This window comes from Bubalus bubalis, chromosome X (genome assembly GCF_019923935.1).
Source record: "Bubalus bubalis isolate 160015118507 breed Murrah chromosome X, NDDB_SH_1, whole genome shotgun sequence".
Classification (NCBI taxonomy): domain Eukaryota; kingdom Metazoa; phylum Chordata; class Mammalia; order Artiodactyla; family Bovidae; genus Bubalus; species Bubalus bubalis.
Window position 1 is genome coordinate 136,168,512 of NC_059181.1, and position 20,634 is coordinate 136,189,145.

The 20,634-nt window shown below is 39.4% G+C and overlaps 1 long non-coding RNA gene across 1 annotated transcript in view; it reads right to left on the reverse strand.

The window, feature by feature from the left end:
- LOC123332052 overlaps window positions 1-20,634 on the reverse strand; it is a 121,608-nt gene that overhangs the window by 11,606 nt on the left and 89,368 nt on the right. Inside the window, exon 2 of the long non-coding RNA XR_006548904.2 lies at window positions 18,026-18,138. This is a non-coding gene — a long non-coding RNA (uncharacterized LOC123332052). The remainder of the gene's footprint in view (window positions 1-18,025; window positions 18,139-20,634) is intronic.

Sequence of the window (20,634 nt, forward strand, 5' to 3'; positions counted from 1 at the left end):
TTCTGTTTGAAATACTAGGGAAGCTCTGGTCATCAAACTTAATGATCACTTATAAACCCCTTCAAGCAGACAGTAGTCACTGCAAAGTTCTCTGGAATAAATTTTCTGTTTCTATCCTTATGTTAATAGGGACAAGAAAGTCCCAAGAGTAGGCAAGTGGAAGGAAGGGGGCAGAAAAGCAGGGGAAAGAGAGACAGTGATTTCAAGCATACCAATTGTTGGATAGAATAAACCAGGGCATCTTAATTATTAGTCTACACCAGCATGTCACACGGAAGAGAAAAAGTGGATACTCCTGAAGTAAGTTCAGTTTAGTTGCTCAGTATTGTCTGACTCTGCGACCCCATGGATTGCAGCATGCCAGGTTTCCCTGTCCATCACCAACTCCTGGAGCGTGCTCAAACTCATGTCCATTGAGTCGGTGATGCCATCCAACCATCTCATTCTCTGTTTTCCCCTTCTCCTCCCACCTTCAATCTTTCCCAGCATCAGGATCTTTTCCAATGAGTCAGTTCTTCACATCAGGTGGCCAAAGTGTTGGAGCTTCAACTTCAGAATCAATCCTTCTAATGAATATTCAGGACTGATCCTGAAGGAAAATAAGAGCTATTTTCCAGATGGAAGGATATGAATGCAGTGGAGCAATAAACTAAAATTAAAATATACACATAAACACATGACAAACCTATATTACTAAGAATCACTTCAGTGACTAAGAACTTGCTAGTTCTTGAAGAATGCTCTTGTAAGGCTCTGATTCTTAGAAATACTTCCTTATCTTGTTCTGAGTTGTCTCTATACCTTTAGCCTACCAGCATACCTCAACCCTTCTGTGGCTATACAGAATTAACCTCTTTCATCTCAGCCCTTCAGATATTTGGGTCACCTTTCCACTTCCTTTTCGGCAGCTCTTTTATTTCTTTGGCTTCCTTAAGTCATTGCTCAGAATCCTTAGAATTGCTCTCTTTGCCTATAACCCATGTTTTCCTAAATCTTAGAAGGCAATGGCAACCCACTCCAGTACTCTTGCCTGGGAAATCCCATGGACGGAGGAGCTTGGTAGGCTACAGTCTACGGGGTCGCGAAGAGTCGGACACAACTGAGTGACTTCACTTTGACTTTTCACTTTCACACACTGGAGGGGGAAATGGCAACCCACCCCAGTGTTCTTGCCTGGAGAATCCCAGGGACGGGAGCCTGGTGGGCTTCCCTCTATGGGGCACAGAGTCGGACACAACTGACGTGACTTAGCAGCAGCAGCAGCCTGTTGTAGCCACACGTTCTGGGAAACAAACTCACTCAGAAGAACAATGCAGATAGTGGAGTGCAGTTTATTACACTGGCGGGCCCAAGGTAGAGTCTCCTCTTAGCCAAGGACCTCCACCAGTTTTTGTGAAAACCTTATATACCCTAAGTGTACGTGGGCAAACCCACCTCTCCAGATTCCCTGAAACTAGTCTGAACAAAGGAAAAGAAAGATACAATCAAAGTTAACCCGTGATTCATATGCCTTAAGCCTAGGTAGTTAACAGAGGACAATTATCAATAGGCCTGTGGTCATATCCTAATAAGCATAATAGAATTTATGATTCTATTTGGTTACACAGATAATTAAGGTATTCTTTTAGGCAACAAGAGTCTAGGTACAAGCCCTGGGGATCTTCCATCTGGCGGGGGCTGGGTGGGGGTGTCTGGTTTTCCAGTTGGTAAGTCGTTTCCATAGATACTTGGCATATAGCTCAAAGTCCACAGTCTGGCCCAAGATGGAGTCCTGCTTTCAAGATGGAGCCTGTTCTGTCTGTTTTCTCCTTCAAGCCTGGCTTACTTCTTCACACTGTTTAGGTTTCAGTGCAAATGTTGACTTCTCATAGTGACTATCTCTGACCACTCCATCTAGAGGAGCACCTAAATTATATTTTGTGACTTTAAGCAAATTTTTGAAATATGTATGCATACCAACTAACATATAAAACTATTTGTAAGATAGAGAGATATTAATAGCTTATGGTGAACGGTGTCAGATTCATGATCTCCAAAGAAGATTTAGCTTTGGGACCAGAGACCAGGTTTGATCACTCAAGAGTTTTTGTATAGCAGAGTTTTATTAAAGTATAAAAAGGGACAGAGATAGCTTCTGACATAGACATCAGAAGGGGGACACAGAGTGCCCCCCTCACTAGTCTTTAGCCAGGGAATTATATACTTTTTAAGTTAGTGGTTACAATAAATCAAAAGAATGTCTCAAGGTTGTAAAAATTTTACCTGACCCACTCCCACAATTTACATTCTAAGATATAAAGATTAGTCAGAAGGTTTTCAGGAAGGAGAAACTGTCCTCCAGGAGGATACACTGTTGTTATATAATCCTTAGCACAGAGTTTAAACTGAGTTCTTTGTTGTGTAATCATCAGCGCTGGGCTTAAAAAAAAAAAAAAAAAAAAAAAAAAAAGCTTTATGTGATTAAGACTAATGGATGTAGAGGAAAAAAGACATTTGTCCTTTCTTCCACCTTGAGAATTCCAGATCCCTATCTCCTCTTTGAGAGCCCCAGACCCCTCTCTCCTGGTTGGGGACTCTGGACTTCTTATCAAGCTACCTAGAAATTGACTCTCTCAATTTGAAATAAAACAAAAATGTATGTCACTATCATTTGCTTTAAGATAAGGGATATTGCCAGTAATTTTAAAGATCAATTTGATCCCATCTCCTCCCAAACTGAGGTAGCCAGCCATTATCCTAAAACATATCATATAATTTTTCTCTCCTTTATAGTTTTACTAAATTCATACCAGGTCCTAAATGTATATTTCTAGTCTTACATGTTTTAATTTATATAAATGGAATCATAGCATATGCATTCTATGTGCCTTTTTTACTATACATCATATTAGACAGATTCATGCATACTGATTTGTGCAGTCATAGTTGATTCTTTCTTACAACTCTATAGTTTTCCTTGAATGAATACAACATGTTTTATTTACCATTCTCCTGTCAATGAATATTTGGGTTGTTTCCAGATGTTTGCTATTAAAAACAAGGCTGTTGCATGGAGGATTTTGGCCATGAAACAACTTCTTGTCATTCAGTCACTAAGTCATGTCCAAGTCTTTGGGACCCCATGGACTGCAGCATGACAGGCTTCCCTGTTCTTCACTATCTCCCAGAACTTGTTCAAACTCATGTCCATTGAGTTGGTGACACCATCCAACCATCTCATCCTCTGTCATCCCCTTCTCCTCCTGCCCTCAATCTGTCTTAGCATCAGGGTCTTTTCCAATGAGTCAGCTCTTCATATCAAGTGGCCAAAGTATTGGAGCTTCAGCATCAGTCCTTCCAATGAATATTCAGGGTTGATTTTCTTGAGGATTGACTGCTTTTATCTTCTTGCTATACAAGGGACTCTCAAGAGTCTTCTTCAGCGACACAATTTGAAAACATCAATTCTTTGGCACTCTGCCTTCTTTATAGTCCGACCCTCACATCCATACATGACTACTGGACAGACCATAGCTTTTTGTAAGCTATGGGACTTTTGTAAGCAAAGTGATATTTCTGCTTTTTAATATGCTAAGTTTGTCATAGCTTTTCTTCATTGTAAAATCCTACAATAATGGATACATGTCATGATACATTTGTCAAAACACACAGAATGTACACCACCAAGAGTGAATCCTAATGTAAATTATGGACTTTAGGTGATAATGATGTGTCAATGTAGGTCCATCCACTGTGACAAGTGTACTATTTTGGTGAAAGATGTTGACGGTGGAAGACACTACACTTGGGTGGAGACAGTGAGTTTATAGGAATTCTTGTACTTTCTGCTCAATTTTGCTGCGAGTATAAACTTACACCGCATGAAGCAGTGGCTCAGACGGTAAAGCATCTGCCTACAATGCGGGAGACCCAGGTTCGATTCCTGGGTTGGGAAGATCCCCTGGAGAAGGAAATGGCAATCCACTCCAGCACTCTTGCCTGGAAAATCCCATGGACAGAAGAGCCTGATAGGCTACAGTCCATGGGGTCGCAAAGAGTCGGACACGATTGAGCAACTTCACTTCACTTCACTTCACTTCATAAACTTACTCTGATAAAATAGTTGATATGAAAAGGAATGCAGTTACACATGTATTCAACAAAGACTTGTTGAGTACTTACTATGAGCCAGGAACTAATATAGTTCTATGGATTTCAGTAGTATCAATAAAAAAGTCAAAAATCATGGAGTTTATACTGTGGTGGAGGGAGATGGACAATAAACAGGTAAGTAAAATATGCAGCATATAAGATGATGCCAAGTTCTATGGATCAAAATGAGAGCAGGAAAAGGGCTTTGGGAGTGTTGGCAGGGTATAATTTTAAGATTCACTGATGAGGTGATATTTAAGTAATGCTCTAAAGGTGAGGCAACAAGCCATTCTCTTCTGGGTAAAGAGTGTTCTAAGATGGGGCATTTTTGGAATGTGAAGCAAACAGCAAGGAACTTTATAAGGTTGGGGAGAAGTTAGGAAGGAAGAGAGTAAAAGGACATGAAGTCAGATGGGTAATGAGAAGATGTGGTAACACAAACTCTATAGAATCTTCTAGGTAATTGGGCTTTTATTTCAGGAGACATGAAAAACTACCTAATATGCATCTCTAGAGTAAACAGGGGTAGAATGTGTCATAAGGTAAGCCTATCTTCAAGTGACTAATGGCAAATTATTTTCATTTATTTCATTAAATTTATTATTTCATAATACAACCACATCAATACAATCCCACTTAGCAATATATGAAGAATCCCCATAGTTTCACATTTTGCCAACATTGGATATTATAAGGTTTTAAACATTTTTGCCAATCTGATAAACTTAAAATGCTATCTCACTGAGGTTATAATTTTTATTAGCATGATGGCTGATGAGACTGAAGTTTTCTTTTTTTCCATAAAATAATTCTATCTTAACTCTTCACATGCATTGTCAACATAAGTGCTTTGTTTTTACCAAATCCATAGCCACTTTTGAAATCACAATTTATTTTTTTTATTTAAGTTGATTAAAATATACTGTTGGTTTTTTTTTTTAACCTGAGCATAAGGCTTTCACTGGTAAATTTTATCCTAACACTAAAGTTGCATTTTAATTTTTATTCCCACAAAGTAATCACTTTCAGCATTTACAAGGCATTTTTAAAATTGCAGAGTAATTTACATGCAGTAAAAATGCACAGCCTTGCAGTCATTTTTTGGCAAATGTGTGCAGCTTGTGTAACCAGATCCCTATCCAGTATAAAACATTCCATTGCCTCAGAAAGTTTCCTTTTATTCCTTTTTAGTCACCACCAAAAATCCCCTCATCCCAGACCAGAAGTAAGTACTGATTTGAGTTCTATCACTGTAGAATAGTTTTGCCTATTGTAGAACTTAATATGAGTATCCAGTATGTATGCTCTTTTCATCTAGTGTATTTCACAGATTCATCTACACTGTTGCATTTATCAGTAGTACTTTCTTTTTGAATACTTAATATTCCATTGTATGAATAAACAGTTTGCCCATTCTCCTACTGATGGACATCTGGATTATTTCTGGTTAGACTGTTTATTAATTTGCTAAGAATATTCTTGAACAATATCTGTTGTGTACAATGTTTTGACATCTCTTGAATAAATACCTAGGAGAATAATTACTGAGTCACACTGGAGAATCTGTCAATTTTCTCAAGTGGATTTATCATTTTACATTTCTACCAGCAATGTAGAGCTCTGTCGTGTCCGACTCTTTGTGACCCCATGGACTATACAGTCCATGGAATTCTCTTGGCCAGAATACTGGAGTGGGTAGCCTTTCCCTTCTCCAGGGGATCTTGCCAATCCAGGGATAGAACCCAGGTCTCCCGCATTGCAGTCAGATTCTTTATCAGCTGAGCCACAAGGGAAGCTCAAGAATACTGGAGTGGGTAGCCTTCTCCAGCGAATTTTCCTGACCCAGGAATCAAACCGGGATCTCCTGCATTGCTGGCAGATTCTTTACCAATTGAGCTATCAGGGAAGCCCTATGTAGAGCTCCAGTTGCTCCAAAACTTTGACATTTTATGCTATCAGTCTTTTTTAGTTTAACCATTTCAGTGGGTGTTATCTCCTTGTGAAGCGTTATCCCATTGTAGTCTATTCATATTTTTTGCAAGTTTTCTTTTCCTTTTCTGTAAAATGTCTCTCCAAGCCTATATTTCTATTGAGATGTTTGTCTTTACAAGTCAGAATATTTACATTTCATGGCAACTTGATCCCTTATTTATATCTGTTGCAAATATTTAACTCCTATTTTAGGCTTTTTACTTTCATGAAGATGTCTTGATTATCAAAAGTTCTTATTTTACTATGACTAAATTTATCAGTCTTTTTCCTTTATGGTTTGTACTTTTTAAATTCAGCTTTTTAGGTTCCGGGGAAAATCCCATTGGGATTTTTATTAGAACTGATCAATTTGGAAAGAATTGACATATTTACAAACTTGAGTTTTCCTCTCCATTAAGAAGCTTAATCTCTCAATTCTCTATAAATATATTACACATTAAAGTGATAGCATTTTAAATAGTACTTTAATCCTTTCTAGAAAACCATGCTTGTCTCTATGTATCCTCTTTATCACTGACTCTCAATCCTTTTTACATACTAGCATCAACTGAGGAACATCTTAAAATAATTGTTATGCCTGAGGGTAAACACCCAGTGGTTCTGAATTAATTAGTCTGGGATGAGTTCTAACTCCTAAAGTGAACATTCAATAAATATTGAGAACTATTGCTTTATGTAGTGCTTCAACTTTTACATTTTTCTCCTACATTTATTTTCTTACATGTGCTATCTTTGCTGTTATTCTATTGTTTTTTTTTTTAAATTCTTAAGTTGGAAGTTTAACTTACTAGCTTTCAGTCATTTTTAACTTCTAATATAAGCATTTCAGACTATATATTTCTTTTCACTATGACTTTATCTGCATTTCCCCACTGTACTTTGATATGTACTATTTTACTTATCATTAGGTTTTATATAAATTCTATGGTATTTCTATGTTTTCTTCTTTGACCCATGAGTTAAATAGTAACATACTTTTGAATTTTCAAATATATGGGTTTTAGTTACAGTTTTATTTCTTACTTAAATCCATTTTGATTAGAGAATACAATCTATATGATACTGATTCTTATAAATTTTTACAAATGTGTTTTGTGGCAATGGTATGTATGATCAGTTTGGTGTATGCTTGAAAAGAATCTCTGTTCTCTAATAGTTGGAAACAGTATTCTAATTATATATGTCCACTAGATCAAACTTATTCAGTTTGCTCTTCTTTTCTTATTCTTTTGTCATTCAGTTTTCTATTATATTTATTGAGTTTTATTGCTTAATCTATCAATTACCTGAGGAGGTAAACAAAATTCTCTTACTATGAAGATGGAGTGGTCAATTTCTCCTGATTCCATAATAGTTACTTTCTTTTTTCTCAGTCATCTTCCTTTCAAGTTGCTGTCCACTCAGGTGATCCATAAAGGGACCACTAAAGAACAGGATCCATGACAATCACACCTGGGATCCACATTTGGAACAGCTCTCTGCCTGGTAACAGCATCTTTGAAAATTTACATATGCAGGTGGGATGCCAAGGCCCATATTGGAAGGGGGTTGGTTAAAGTGAGCAATCAGTGTATTTTAGGACTTTCTCACAAAGCACAAAAAGAACTACTTCTTTACCTACATCCCTGTCTCTGATTCAATTCAGGACCCAAATGCAAAGAAGCACCACAGTATTCAGTCAGTAGTGATTCAAATAAGGAACTTCTACTCTTGTTCATACGTTATAAATAATCCAAGAGATAAAAATAGAGCAAAACGAAACCAAAAAAAGCCAAGGTGACACCGATATAGAAATCTGAAAATAAATTAAGACAAAAATAACCAGGGTGACTGGTGATTTTCATAAAGTAAAGATAGAATGCCTTATGGATGTGTATGTCAAGATATCAGCTCAAACATCAGGCACCCTAGTTTTGAAGATACATTTAGCTACTGGCAGTCTCAAATTAATTACAAGCTGTTCATCTCTAAGAGAGACATTCAGTTTTAAAGGGCAAGTTCTAAACTTCTTGGAGGAACTAGAAAGAGAAGGGACTCTGACTGGTGTTGATGCTGATATATACAACTGACCCACACATCCTTGCTTCCCCTTTCTCAATTTTAACTTTCCTTCCCCCTCTCTACATACATCTCTCAGGATTTGTGTATCATTTTTTTCTCCTACAAGACAGGTTCTAGAGTTTATTATTTCTACTAGATTTGATTTAACCTAGATTGATTGCTTGATATACATAAATATATAATATATGTATATAACATAATAAATGACAGATACATATATATAAGGATAAATATATATATGCATAAATGTCATGAGGTATAGAAGTGGCAGAGATAACCATATGTCACAAGCTCATCCTTCAATGACACTAAATTTAAAGGCAAGAAATTTTGCATTAAATACATTTCCTGGAAAAAAAAATGACCATAGTTCTGCCCCATCCCATTATAGTTCAGCCACTATTATTAGAATTGGCTTTCTGACTCTACTTGATAAAAGAATCCATTGGCGAACCATTTGGTCTTCCCTCATGGCTCGAACAATAAAGAATCTGCCTGCAATGCTGGAGACCTGGGTTCAATCCCTGGGTAGGGAAGATCGCCTGGAGAAGGGCTTAGCAACCCACTCCAGTATTCTTGCCTGGAGAATCCCATTGACTGAGGAGCCTGGTGGGCTATAGTCCATGGGGTCACAAAGAGTTGAACATGACTAAGCAACTAACACTTTCACTTTCTGTTGAAGCATTTAGCACCTCACAAAATGCATGTGATAGGAGCAAGTTTCCTCTTACCTTTCTCAGAAGACAGGGGAAAAAAGCTGTGACAAACAACTGTGAAGAACTAAGAGGCTATATTGTCAAATATTTAAAAGATGTGATCTTGCCTCCCTCTGGTAAAAAGAGTAGAATGAAGTAGCCAGGGTGCAAATAGTGCAGCTAAAGAGAAGGGAACAGCCCACCCAGCAAGAGAGATCTCATTCATTAACTTTTTAATTTTTATTGAAGCATACTTGATTTACAATCTTGTGTTAAATTCAAGTGTATTGCAAAGGGAATCTATTATATCTATACACATATCTCCTCTTTAAGATTATTTCCCATATAGGCCATTACAGAGTATTGAGTAGATTTTCCTATGCTACATAGCAGGTTCTCATTGGCTATCTATTTTATGTACGCTGCTAAGTCGCTTCAGTTGTGTCTGCCTCTGTGCGACCCCATAGACAGCAGCCCACCAGGCTCCCCTGTCCCTGGGATTCTCCAGGCAAGAACACTGGAGTGGGTTGCCATTTCCTTCTCCAATGCATGAAAGTGAAAAGTAAAAGTGAAGTCACTCAGTCGTGTCCAACTCCTAGCGACCCTATGGACTACAGCCTACCAGGCTCCTCCGTCCATGGGATTTGCCAGGCAAGAGTACTGGAGTAGAGTGCCATTGCCTTCTCCAATTTTATGTATAATTATATGTATATGTCCATCTCAATCTCCCAACTTATCCCTCCCCCTCATTCCCTGGAAACCATAAGTTTGTTTTCTATACTTGTCACTCTACTTCTGTTTTGTAAAAAAGTTTATTTCTATCTTTTTTTTAAGATTCCATATATAAGAGATATCAAATGATACTTGTATTTCTGTGTCTGACTTACTTCACCTAGTTTGACAATCTCTAGGTCCATCCATATTGTTACAAATGGCATAACTTTGTTCTTATTTATGGCTAAGTAATATTCTCCTATATATATGTATCACAACTTCTTTACCCATTGCTTTGTCAATGGACATTAAAGTTGCTTCCATGCCCTGGATATTGTAAACAGTGCTGCTGTGAACATTTGAGTGCACACATCTTTTTCAGTTATGATTTTCTTGAAGGATATGACAAGAGTGGGAATTGCCAGTCTTTTAGGTTTTTTAGCTCTATTTTTAATTTTTTAAGGGATCTCCATATTGTTCTCAATAGTGGTACCATTATACATTTCTAGCAATGGTATAGGAAGGATCCTTTTTCTCAACACCCTCTCCAGCATTTATTACTTGTAGATTTTTTGATGATGGCTATTTTGACTGGTGTGCGGTGATACCTCATTGTAGTTTTGATTTGCATTTCTCTAATAATTAGTGAGGTTGAACATCTTTTCAAGTGCTTTGGCAAAAGATCTAAATAGACATTTTTCCAAAGAAGACAGAGAGATGGCTCATTCACAGACTCGTAAGCTAATGTGTGTCATCATAAGGCTGGAAGTTTAATCAATAATTAAACAGGAGGATCAGTTCCTCCTAATGTCCCAAGTTCCATAAATCACCAACAGTTCTAATTAGTCATCCCTCAGTAGACTTGCCAGATTATACTGCCTCAGAAAGACAGAATGAAAACCAAAATAGCAAGATTGCGGTGGTTCAGATCATCCCTGCCTCATATTTCTATTGATCTCTTTATTTTTCACTCAACAAATATTTACTGAGTAACAACTATGTGTAGGCGTCCTGTTCAGCACAGCAGTGCATGAGCTCTGCCCTCAAGGAGTTTACTAAGAAAGACAAAAGCACTGCCATCAAAGAGTCCGAGAAGAAAAGGACAGATAAAAGGCTGTAAGAATTCACAAAAGAAAGATATGTTTTGAAAAGGGAGGAAACAGAAAGCATGACAGCTTTCATAGTAAGCACTTCCCTGCTTTGATGGCAACCAGGTAAAACACAGGGTACTAGGCCAAATTTGAATTGTAGATAAAAAAGAAATGATTTTCTAGTAGGAGTATACCACCTGTATTATTTAGGAAAACCTACACTAAAAATTATAGCCTATTATACAGAGTGAAGTAAGTCAGAAAGAGAAACACCAATACAGTGCATTAACACATATATATGGAATTTAGAAAGACAGTAACGATGACCTTATAGGCAAGACAGCAAAAGAGACACGAATGTAAAGAATAGACTTTTGGACTATGTGGGAGAAGGCAAGGGTGGGATGATTTCAGAGAATATCACTGAAACAGGTATATTACCATATGTAAAACAGATGACCAGTGCAGGTTCGATTCATTAAGCAAGGTGCTCATGGTGCTCAAAGCCGGTGCTCTGGGATGGGGTGGGGAGTGAGGTGGGGAGGGGTTTAGAATGGGGGGACACATGTACACCTGTGGCTGATTCATGTCAATGGATGGCAAAAACCACCACAATATTGTAAAGTAATTAGCCTCCAATTAAAATAAATAAACTAATTTAATAAAAAATTATTCATTGTGTATGTGAAATTAAAACTTAACTAGGTACGCTGTATTTCTATTGACTAAATCTCACAACTTTACTCCCTATTATCTCTCATTATGACAATCCCAGCAGTGACTTCTCTGAGAGGGAAGTGAGCAAATCAGAATGTGGGCCTCCTTTTCATTTTATCAGCACCAATATTCTTAGCCAGACTGATCTTTTAAAGCATATATCAAATCACATCATTCCTGTGCTTAAAACCCTCTCTTCAATTCATATAACATTCAGAATAAAAATCCAAACTCCTTATCAAAAGCTACACATGTTCTGACCTCTGTCATCCCCTCTAAATTTTATGACAGCCCTATGAAAAGGATAGCATTAGTACTCCCATTTCACAGGTGAGAAAAATAAAGACTAGATAAGGAGAGTGTCCTCTACCATATATCAAAAGTAGCTGTCTTGTATAAAATGAATTATGGCATTAGTATACAGACTAAGAAAGTAGATTGGAAATAATTTAAAATGACAACATCTAATCTTGGGATGGGTGCAGAGAATTTGGCACTTTCATGCATCATAAAGTGAACTGGTTGTGATGTTTTGGAGGGGGATTCAGCCATGTTTATGACCATTTAAAAATATGCATCCTCTGCCTGAGCATTCATATTCAGTGTATTATCCTAGTTATCTGTGCACATACACTCATTTGTACATGTAAATATACAAAAGAAGATCAGAGAGTATACAAACAATCCTCTTTTAGGTGATTACTTCTAGGGAACAGAGTGACAGTGGGGCAGGAGCAGTTAATAGGGACTTTCAATTTTCACTTGATTCTTTATGAAAGATTTATTTGTAAATTTCTTATGTTCTTTAAATGAGCATTTTTTAAAAATAAAGACAACAAGCTAGATAAACAGACTCCAAAACTCTTTGGTGATGGCAGTATTATGAGTACCCTTATTTGTTTCTTCAAACAGGGTACCTTTACCTTAAGTGAAAACTGACTCTAAGTTTTTAGCAATCTTGATGGACACAAGAGGGAAAAGCTGTCAAGTAAAAATCACAAGCCATTTTCTTTTTCCCAAATGATAAGAACTCAAATCATCTTTGGGGTAAACTGCCCTTTGGTTTTGGTAAAGGTCCCCTTAACAGTCCCTGGTTATGTAAATAAAACATACTATAACCTGGAAATGTTAATTTTGACTCCATGCTGAATTTGTTTCTCTGGCTTCAACCCTTGCTTTGTGCTTTTATTATTATTAGCATACATAATGGCCTGCCTCAGAGAACCCTGCCCCCCTCTGCCTGACCTTCCTTTAAACTAAATTTGTTTAGCTCACAAGGAGATAACCTGAGCCTGCCCACCTGTGAATGGCTGTGACATTCTTGAGTTCCTTGTGTGGGTAGTGGCACCACTTGTCAGCATAACCCAGAAACTCACATTTGGAAGGCCAGAATCATAGATATCTGTGACATCCTTGTTTATTGATATGGCAGGAGATATTCCATTTCACTCCATCTGTGAAATGGTTGTAAGAAGGTGAAACTAACACATCCCCCTGCCTGAGACGTGCTATTTTAGGAGATATTTACAAGAATCAAATGGTCTTTTTACTTTGTTTTCCTTACCACCCGCCCCCGCCCCATCTCTGATCCATAAAAGAACCTGGCATCCAGGCCCAACAAGAAGGTTATTTTGAGACATTAGTTTGCCATCTTCTTGGTCAGTTGGCTTTCCAAATAAAGTTGTATTCCTTGCTTCAACACCTCATCTCCCAAATTTATTGGCCTATTGTGTGGTGTGCAGAGCTGCCTCTGAAGATTTTATTTCTATGGGGTTGGTAGAGTGGTTGCTTTCAATGAATTTAGAGCACACTGTGCTTGCATGGCTGTTTGTGCACTTGGAGATATGGAAATGTTTATCAATTTCTCACTAGATGGCTTTAGTTGAGACCTAGACAACTATAGGAGAGATGCACAGACATGAACCAGGTCTGCTTCATAGATGTAATTCTGATGAAAGGAGAACCACACGGTTTCTGTGACTTAAATTTGGCTAGATTGGTAGTATTCTATGCATTGTACTTTTAATTTTAGACCAGATGACCCAAAGTTTGGAAATGCACGGATGCTGAACATATCATCTTCTGATGGCACTGTCTTTCTGGTTAAAGAGTAAGGGGTCTATTCCACAGGGCCTCAAGCAAGAGAGCGGGAGTTTACCTTTTCGAGTTTACATTCCTATTGCTGCCAAGTCACTTCAGTCGTGTCCGACTCTGTGCAACCCCATGGACTGCAGCCTACCAGGCTTCTCAGTCCATGGGATTCTCCAGGCAAGAACACTGGAGTGGGTTGCCATTTCCCTTCTCCAATGCATGAAAGTGGAAAGTGAAAGTGAAGTCACTCAGTCGTGTCTGACTCTTAGTGACCCCATGGACTGCAGCCCACCAGGCTCCTCCATCCAGGGGACTTTCTGGGCAATAGTACTGGAGTGGGGTGCCATTGCCTTCTCCCACAGTCCTATTAGAAGTTATGAAAAAGACAAGACCTGGAGGAGGAAATCAGAACATGGGAATTGCTCCTCATTTAGAGGTAAGGGAAAACATTTTATCTCCCTGGAGATGGAAGAAGCTGGAGCTTGACCTGGATGCTATCCTGTAAATACAATCACACCCTTTGTTGCTTGGCACAGCAAGTCAAAGTTAGCTAGCTGCTGGCTATACAGAAGCAAGCAAAGACCGAGGCAGAGAGATGTCCTTTATAAAACCCCTATGGGCTATGAGAGCAGCCATATATACTAGTGGTGGTGGTGAATTCTCCTCTCTGAAGCATATCCCTTCGATGATCTCCAAATTTTCAGAAAATATTCTGAAAAGAAGGCTCAGTTCACGGGTGTACCACATGTGCAGATACGTGGGGCTACACACTGAGAAGGATCCTGCCACCCTTTTAATGTTGCCCAGTAGCCACATTCAAATTCATAATAATTTTTGAACAAACAGCTCATATTTTCTGCAACTAAATGCAACAAATTGATAGCCAGACTTTTATCAGGTGTGAGGCACGCAGGACAACTCACAGGGTCTTCACTGCATGGCTGATATATTGATAGCCACAGTGGACACGAACAGAAAGTCCCTCTGCAGAGAAAACAAAATCCCTCTCTGTTTGTTTCCAAGGCAAACCATTCAATATCACAGTAATCCACATCTATGCCCCAATCACTAATGCTGAAAAAGCTGAAGTTGAACAGTTCTATGAAGACCTACAAGACCTTCTAGAACTAACACCCAAAAGAGATGTCCCTTTCATTATAGGGGACTGGAATGCAATTGTAGGAAGTCAAGAGATACCTGGAGTAACAGGCAAGTTTGGCCTTGAGTACAAAATGAAGCAGGGCACAGCTAACAGAGTTTTGCCAAGAGAAGGCACTGGTCATAGCAAACACCCTCTTCCAACAACACAAGAGAAGACTCTACACACAGACATTACGAGATGGTCAATACTGAAATCAGGTTGATTATATTCTTTGCAGAAAAAGATGGAGAAGCTCTATACATTCAGCAAAAAGAAGACCGTGAGCTGACTGTGGCTCAGATCATGAACTCCTTATTGCCAAATTCAGACTGAAATTGAAGAAAGTGGGGAAAACCACTACACCATTCAGGTATGGTCTAAATCAAATCCATTATGATTATACAGTGGAAGTGACAAATAGATTCAAGGGATTAGATCTGATAGAATGCCTGAAGAACTATGGACGGAGGTTCATGACCTTGTACAAGATGCAGTGATCAAGACCATCCCTCCAAAAAGAAATGCAAAAAGGCAAAATGGTTGTCTGAGGAGGCCTTACAAATAACTGTGAAAAGAAGAGAAGCTAAAGGCAAAGAGAAAAGGAAAGATATACCCATTTGAATGCAGAGTTCCAAAGAACAGCAAGGATTCCTCAGTGATCAATGCAAAGAAATAGAGGAAAACAGTAGAATGGGAAAGACTAGGGATCTCTTCAAGAAAATTAGAGATACCAAGGGAACATTTCATACAAAGATGGGCTCAATAAAGGACAGAAATGGTATGGAGCTAACAGAAGCAGAAGATATTAAGAAGAGGTGGCAAGAATACATAGAAGAACTATACAAAAAAGATTTTAATGACCTAGCTAACCACAATGGTGTTATCACCCAGCTAGAACCAGACATCCTGGAGTGCGAAGTCAAGTGGGCCTTAGGAAGCATCACTATGAACAAAGCTAGTGGAGGTGATGGAAATCAAGCTGAGCTATTTCAAATACTAAGAGATAATGCTGTGAAAGTGCTGCACTCAATATGCCAGCAAATTTGGAAAACTCAGCAGTAGCCACAGGACAGGAAAAGGTCAGTTTTCATTCCAATCCCAAAGAAAGGCAATGCCAAAGAATGCTCAAACTACCACACAATTGCACTCATCTCACACGCTAGCAAAGTAATGCTCAAAATTCTCCAAGTGAGGCTTCAACAGTACGTGAACTGAGAAATTCCTGATGCTCCAGCTGGATTTAGAAAAGGCAGAGGAACCAGAGATCAAATTGCCAACATCCATTGGATTATCAAAAAAGCAAAAGAGTTCCAGAAAAACATCTATTTCTCTTTTATTGTCTATGCCAAAGCCTTTGACTGTGTGGATCACAACAGTCTGTGAAAAATTCTTAGAGATCGGAATACCAGACCACCTGACCTGCCTCCTGAGAAATCTGTATGCAAGTCAAGAAGCAATAGTTAGAACTGGACATGGAACAACAGACTGGTTCCAAATTGGGAAAGGCGTATATCAAGGCTGTATAAGTCACCCTGCTTATTTAACTGATATGCAGAGTACATCATGTGAAATGACAGGCTGGATGAAGCACAACCTGAAATCAAGATTGCCGGGAGAAATATCAATAACCTCAGATATGCAGATGACACCACCCTTATGGCAGAAAGTGAAGAAGAACTAAAGAGCCTCTTGATAAAAGTGAAAGAGGAGAGTAAAAATGTTGACTTAAAATGCAACATTCAGAAAACTAAGATCATGGCATCTGGTCCCATCACTTCATGGTAAACGACAGAGAAACAATGGAAGCAGTGACAGACTTTATCACTGCAGATGGTGACTGCAGCTATGAAATTAAAAGATGCTTGCCCCTTGGAGGAAAATCTATGACCAACCTAGACAGCATATTAAAAACTAGAGACATTACTTTGCCAACAAAGGTTCATCTAGTCAAAACTATGGTTTTTCCAGTAGTCATGTATGGATGTGAGAGTTGGACCGTAAAGAAAGCTGAGCACTGAAGAACTGATGCTTTTGAACTGTGGTGTTGGAGAAGACTCTTGAGAGTGTCTTGGACTGCAAGGAGATCAAACCAGTCAATCCTAAAGGAAATCAGTCCTGAATATTCATTGGAAGGAATGATGCTGAAACTGAAACTCCAATACTTTGGCCATCTGATGTAAAGAACTGATTCATTTGAAAAGACCCTGTTGGTGGCAAATATTGAAGGCAGGAGGAGAAGGGGACAACAGAGGATGAGATGGTTGGATGGCATCACTGACTCAATGGACATGAGTTTGAGCAAGCTCCAGGAGTTGGTGATGGATAGGGAAGCCTGCCGTGCTGCAGTTCATGGGGTTGCAAAGAGTTGGAAATGACTGAGCAACTGAACTGAACTGAATTACAGAGCATGCAGTCTGAGGACTGTTGACCATAGAGGCATATCACTTTGACAGCTCACAAACACCCTTGAAGATTCTCATGCAGTGGGAAGATGTGCAAGTGGACCTAGGCAAATGGAGATCTCAAAGTCTCTATATGTTAATTAAACAAAGAAAATGTGATTTCATTGAAAGTCTGTTATCTGCAATTATTTGTAATATAGCCCTTTGGTTTGTTTGCATCTCTTGACTTTTAAAATGGCCCTAAATGGATCGTGTGAAAAGTTAGAGATGAGGCACCATTTATTATTTGAGTAAGGAGGAATCTTACGTGCATTTAGTCCGGAAGTCCTCATTCTCTGTGTTAAAGACCCCTGAGGGGAGGTGCTAGCATGGGAATCTATATGCACCAGGATCCTCAGTTGTCATAAATAACCGTACTAAGTGCCCCTCAGCCTGATGGCTTTTACCTGACCTTCCTCCTTACCTGGTGAACTCCTACAGATGCTTTGGGCCTTATTTTAGACATGACCTCCACAGGAAACCCTTCTCTGATGACCTTAGGTGCTCCCTTTCTTAGCTGCCAGAGCACCCCTGTACCTGAACCACACTACCTATCACCTGACTCTGTACCTGTCTGCCCTATGGAGAATGAGGCTTTGAAAGTAGAGAGCTTGGCTCATTCATCTTTGCTTCCCCCACCACTTACCAAGGCTCCTGCCTCAGCTTAGGTGCTAACAAATTGTGGGTGAATAAATCACCAACTGAATGAACAAAGTACTATATTCAACCTTCATACAATGGTGCAATTATTAAAGAACACACTTGTTTTATAGTCTTACAAGCCTTAATCACTCAACTCAAATATACACTAAGTACACATAACATCATGGCAGTCTGTGACATTCTTTGCTAATAAAAGCATCCTTCATAATTGAAAATATTGAGAATTACTTATCTAGTTTAACTCTCTCATTGTGAAAATGAAAATACAGAAGGATTGCATTCACTTACCCAATGTTGCAAACTTTATCAGGGGCAGTGGGGCCAACAGCCAGTACCAGGACCTTAGTGCTTGACTTTTCTAATTTTCTGATGTTTCACCTCCCCAAATTTCACAATACAGCCTGTGAAAACAAGATTGAAGGCAAAATAGCTTGCAGAGAAAACAGAGTTATGGTTGTCAACGGGGATGGGGAGGAGATGGGGAAGGGATGGACTGGGAGTTTGGGATTATGAGATGTGAACTATTATATGAAGTATTAGTCACTCAGTTGTATCCAACTCTTTGTGATCCCATGAACTATAGCCTGCCAGGCTCTCTGTCCTTTGAATTCTCCAGGCATGAATACTAGAGTGTGTTACCATTCCCTTCTCCAGGGGATCTTCCTGCTGCTGTTAAGTCGCTTCAGTCGTGTCCAACTCTGTGCAACCCCATAGACGGCAGCCCACCAGGCTCCCCCATCCCTGGGATTCTCCAGGCAAGAACACTGGAGTGGGTTGCCATTGCCTTCTCAGGGGATCTTCCTGACCAGGGATCAAACCCAGGTCTCCCGCATTGCAGGCAGATTCTTTACTGTCTGAGCCACCAGGGAATGGATAAACAATAGGTTCTATTGTATAGCACAGGGAACTATATTCAATATCCTGGGTAAACCATAGTGAAAAAGAATATAAAAAAGAAAATATACATATGTATAACTGAATCACTTTGCTGTACAGAAGAAATTAATACAACATTGTAAATCAACTGTATTTCAATTTAAAAAAGAATATATATATATATCTGTATTTGTGTCTCCCTCAGGCCTAGGAAGCAGCAGCAGCAAAGTGGCCTATGTCTCAAGGCCCATGTCTGGGACCCAAGCAGTCAAATGCAAAAATAATGCAAGGCAGTGAGCAGGCAGGCTGGATGGATCAGCATGAAATCATGTCATAGGGCACAACAAAGTTGTCAAGTTTCTGTCCAACGTAAGGCCTGGTGACATCAAATGCTGAGCCATGGGATAAAGGTATAAAAAGTTTCTGCAATCAAAATTTCCAAATAGTGTATGATTCCTAGGAAGGCAGGCTTCTCAAAATCACTATGTCCCTAGTGCTTAGCACAGTGCTTGGAACATGCTGCTGCTGCTGCTAAGTCATTTCAGTCATGTCCGACTCTGTGCGACCCCATAGATGGCAGCCCAAGACAGGCAATCCCCCGTCCCTGGGATTCTCCAGGCAAGAACACTGGAGTGGGTTGCCATTGCCTTCTCCAATGCATGCAAGTGAAAAATGAAAGTGAAGTCACTCAGTCATGTCCGACTCTTAGCAACCCCATGGACTGCATCCTACCAGGCTCCTCCATCCATGGGATTTTCCAGGCAAGAGTACTGGAGTGGGGTGCCATTGCTACTTAATAAATATTTACTGATAGAATGAACAAATTAAAAATGGGAATTGAGTTTCTCTGGGTCTTGAAGGGACTTCTCTCAAAGCTACCTACAGCAGTAAACTTTTGGTAGATACATCTGTCTGATGCTAAATGAGTACCCCATGATCTCAGTTCTGCTACCTCAATATGCAAATTATCAGGCAGGACAACAGTTAAGGAAAGAGGGGAATACCACAAGGTTGTAGATGAGGGGACAAGTTGGATTCCACCTGACACTAAGATAAAAGCACCAGGTTCCACAATCCCCAGGGATGGACCCTGAGCCACGAACACTCCTGAGAAGTTCTGATCTTATGAATTTATCTTTTCTCCATAATGAGGTTGGGAACCTTGAGATTTTAAAACAATTTCTTCAACTCTTCATTTGCCTTTGCTTGTTTAGACACAGATTTAGTGGCCATTTCAAGGTGGAAATTTTCTGATATCTTTCACCTGCTTGGATGCCATCTCATGATACCTCTTTATTCAAGTTTTCATGTCATTAATTTCCCCTCTTTAATTGTGTTAGAAGCCAGTGTCCTTTAATGCCATCCACTGAATTTCCCAGGAGTGAATGCCTTTTTTTTTCATCTTGCAAACATCTCCTAATTAATGGTTACCACCGCCTCCTCATTAATGCTCAATACAGGAGGCAATTAATGATCACTCAGGCACCAGATGAGATTTTCAGGCACGGCTCACTCAAGTAGTGCTGCAGCTTTTGTGACCTCACTCAAAATTCTCTTTCTATGTCCTTTCTGCAAAGGGATGGAGGCCACAATTTCACTTTCTCTACTTCTCCCAAGAAACCGACAACAGGCTCTTTCCAACAGTCAGTGAACATTTTCAAGTCTTCTCCATGTATGTACGGAGAAGGCAATGGCAACCCATTCCAATACTCTTGCCTGGAAAATCCCATGGACGGAGGAGCCTGGTAGGCTGCAGTCCATGGGGTCGCTGGGAGTCGGGCACGATTGAGCGACTTCACTTTCAACTTTTCACTTTCATGCATGGGAGAAGGAAATGGCAACCCACTCCAGTGTTCTTGTCTGGAGAATCCCAGAGACAGGGGGGACTGGTGGGCTGCCGTCTATGGGATTGCACAGAGTCGGACACGACTGAAGCAACTTAGCAGCCATGTATGTATACACACACACACATTTTTAAGTTCAATAGCAATACAAAGGCACCACAGTCCTTCAGGTACCTC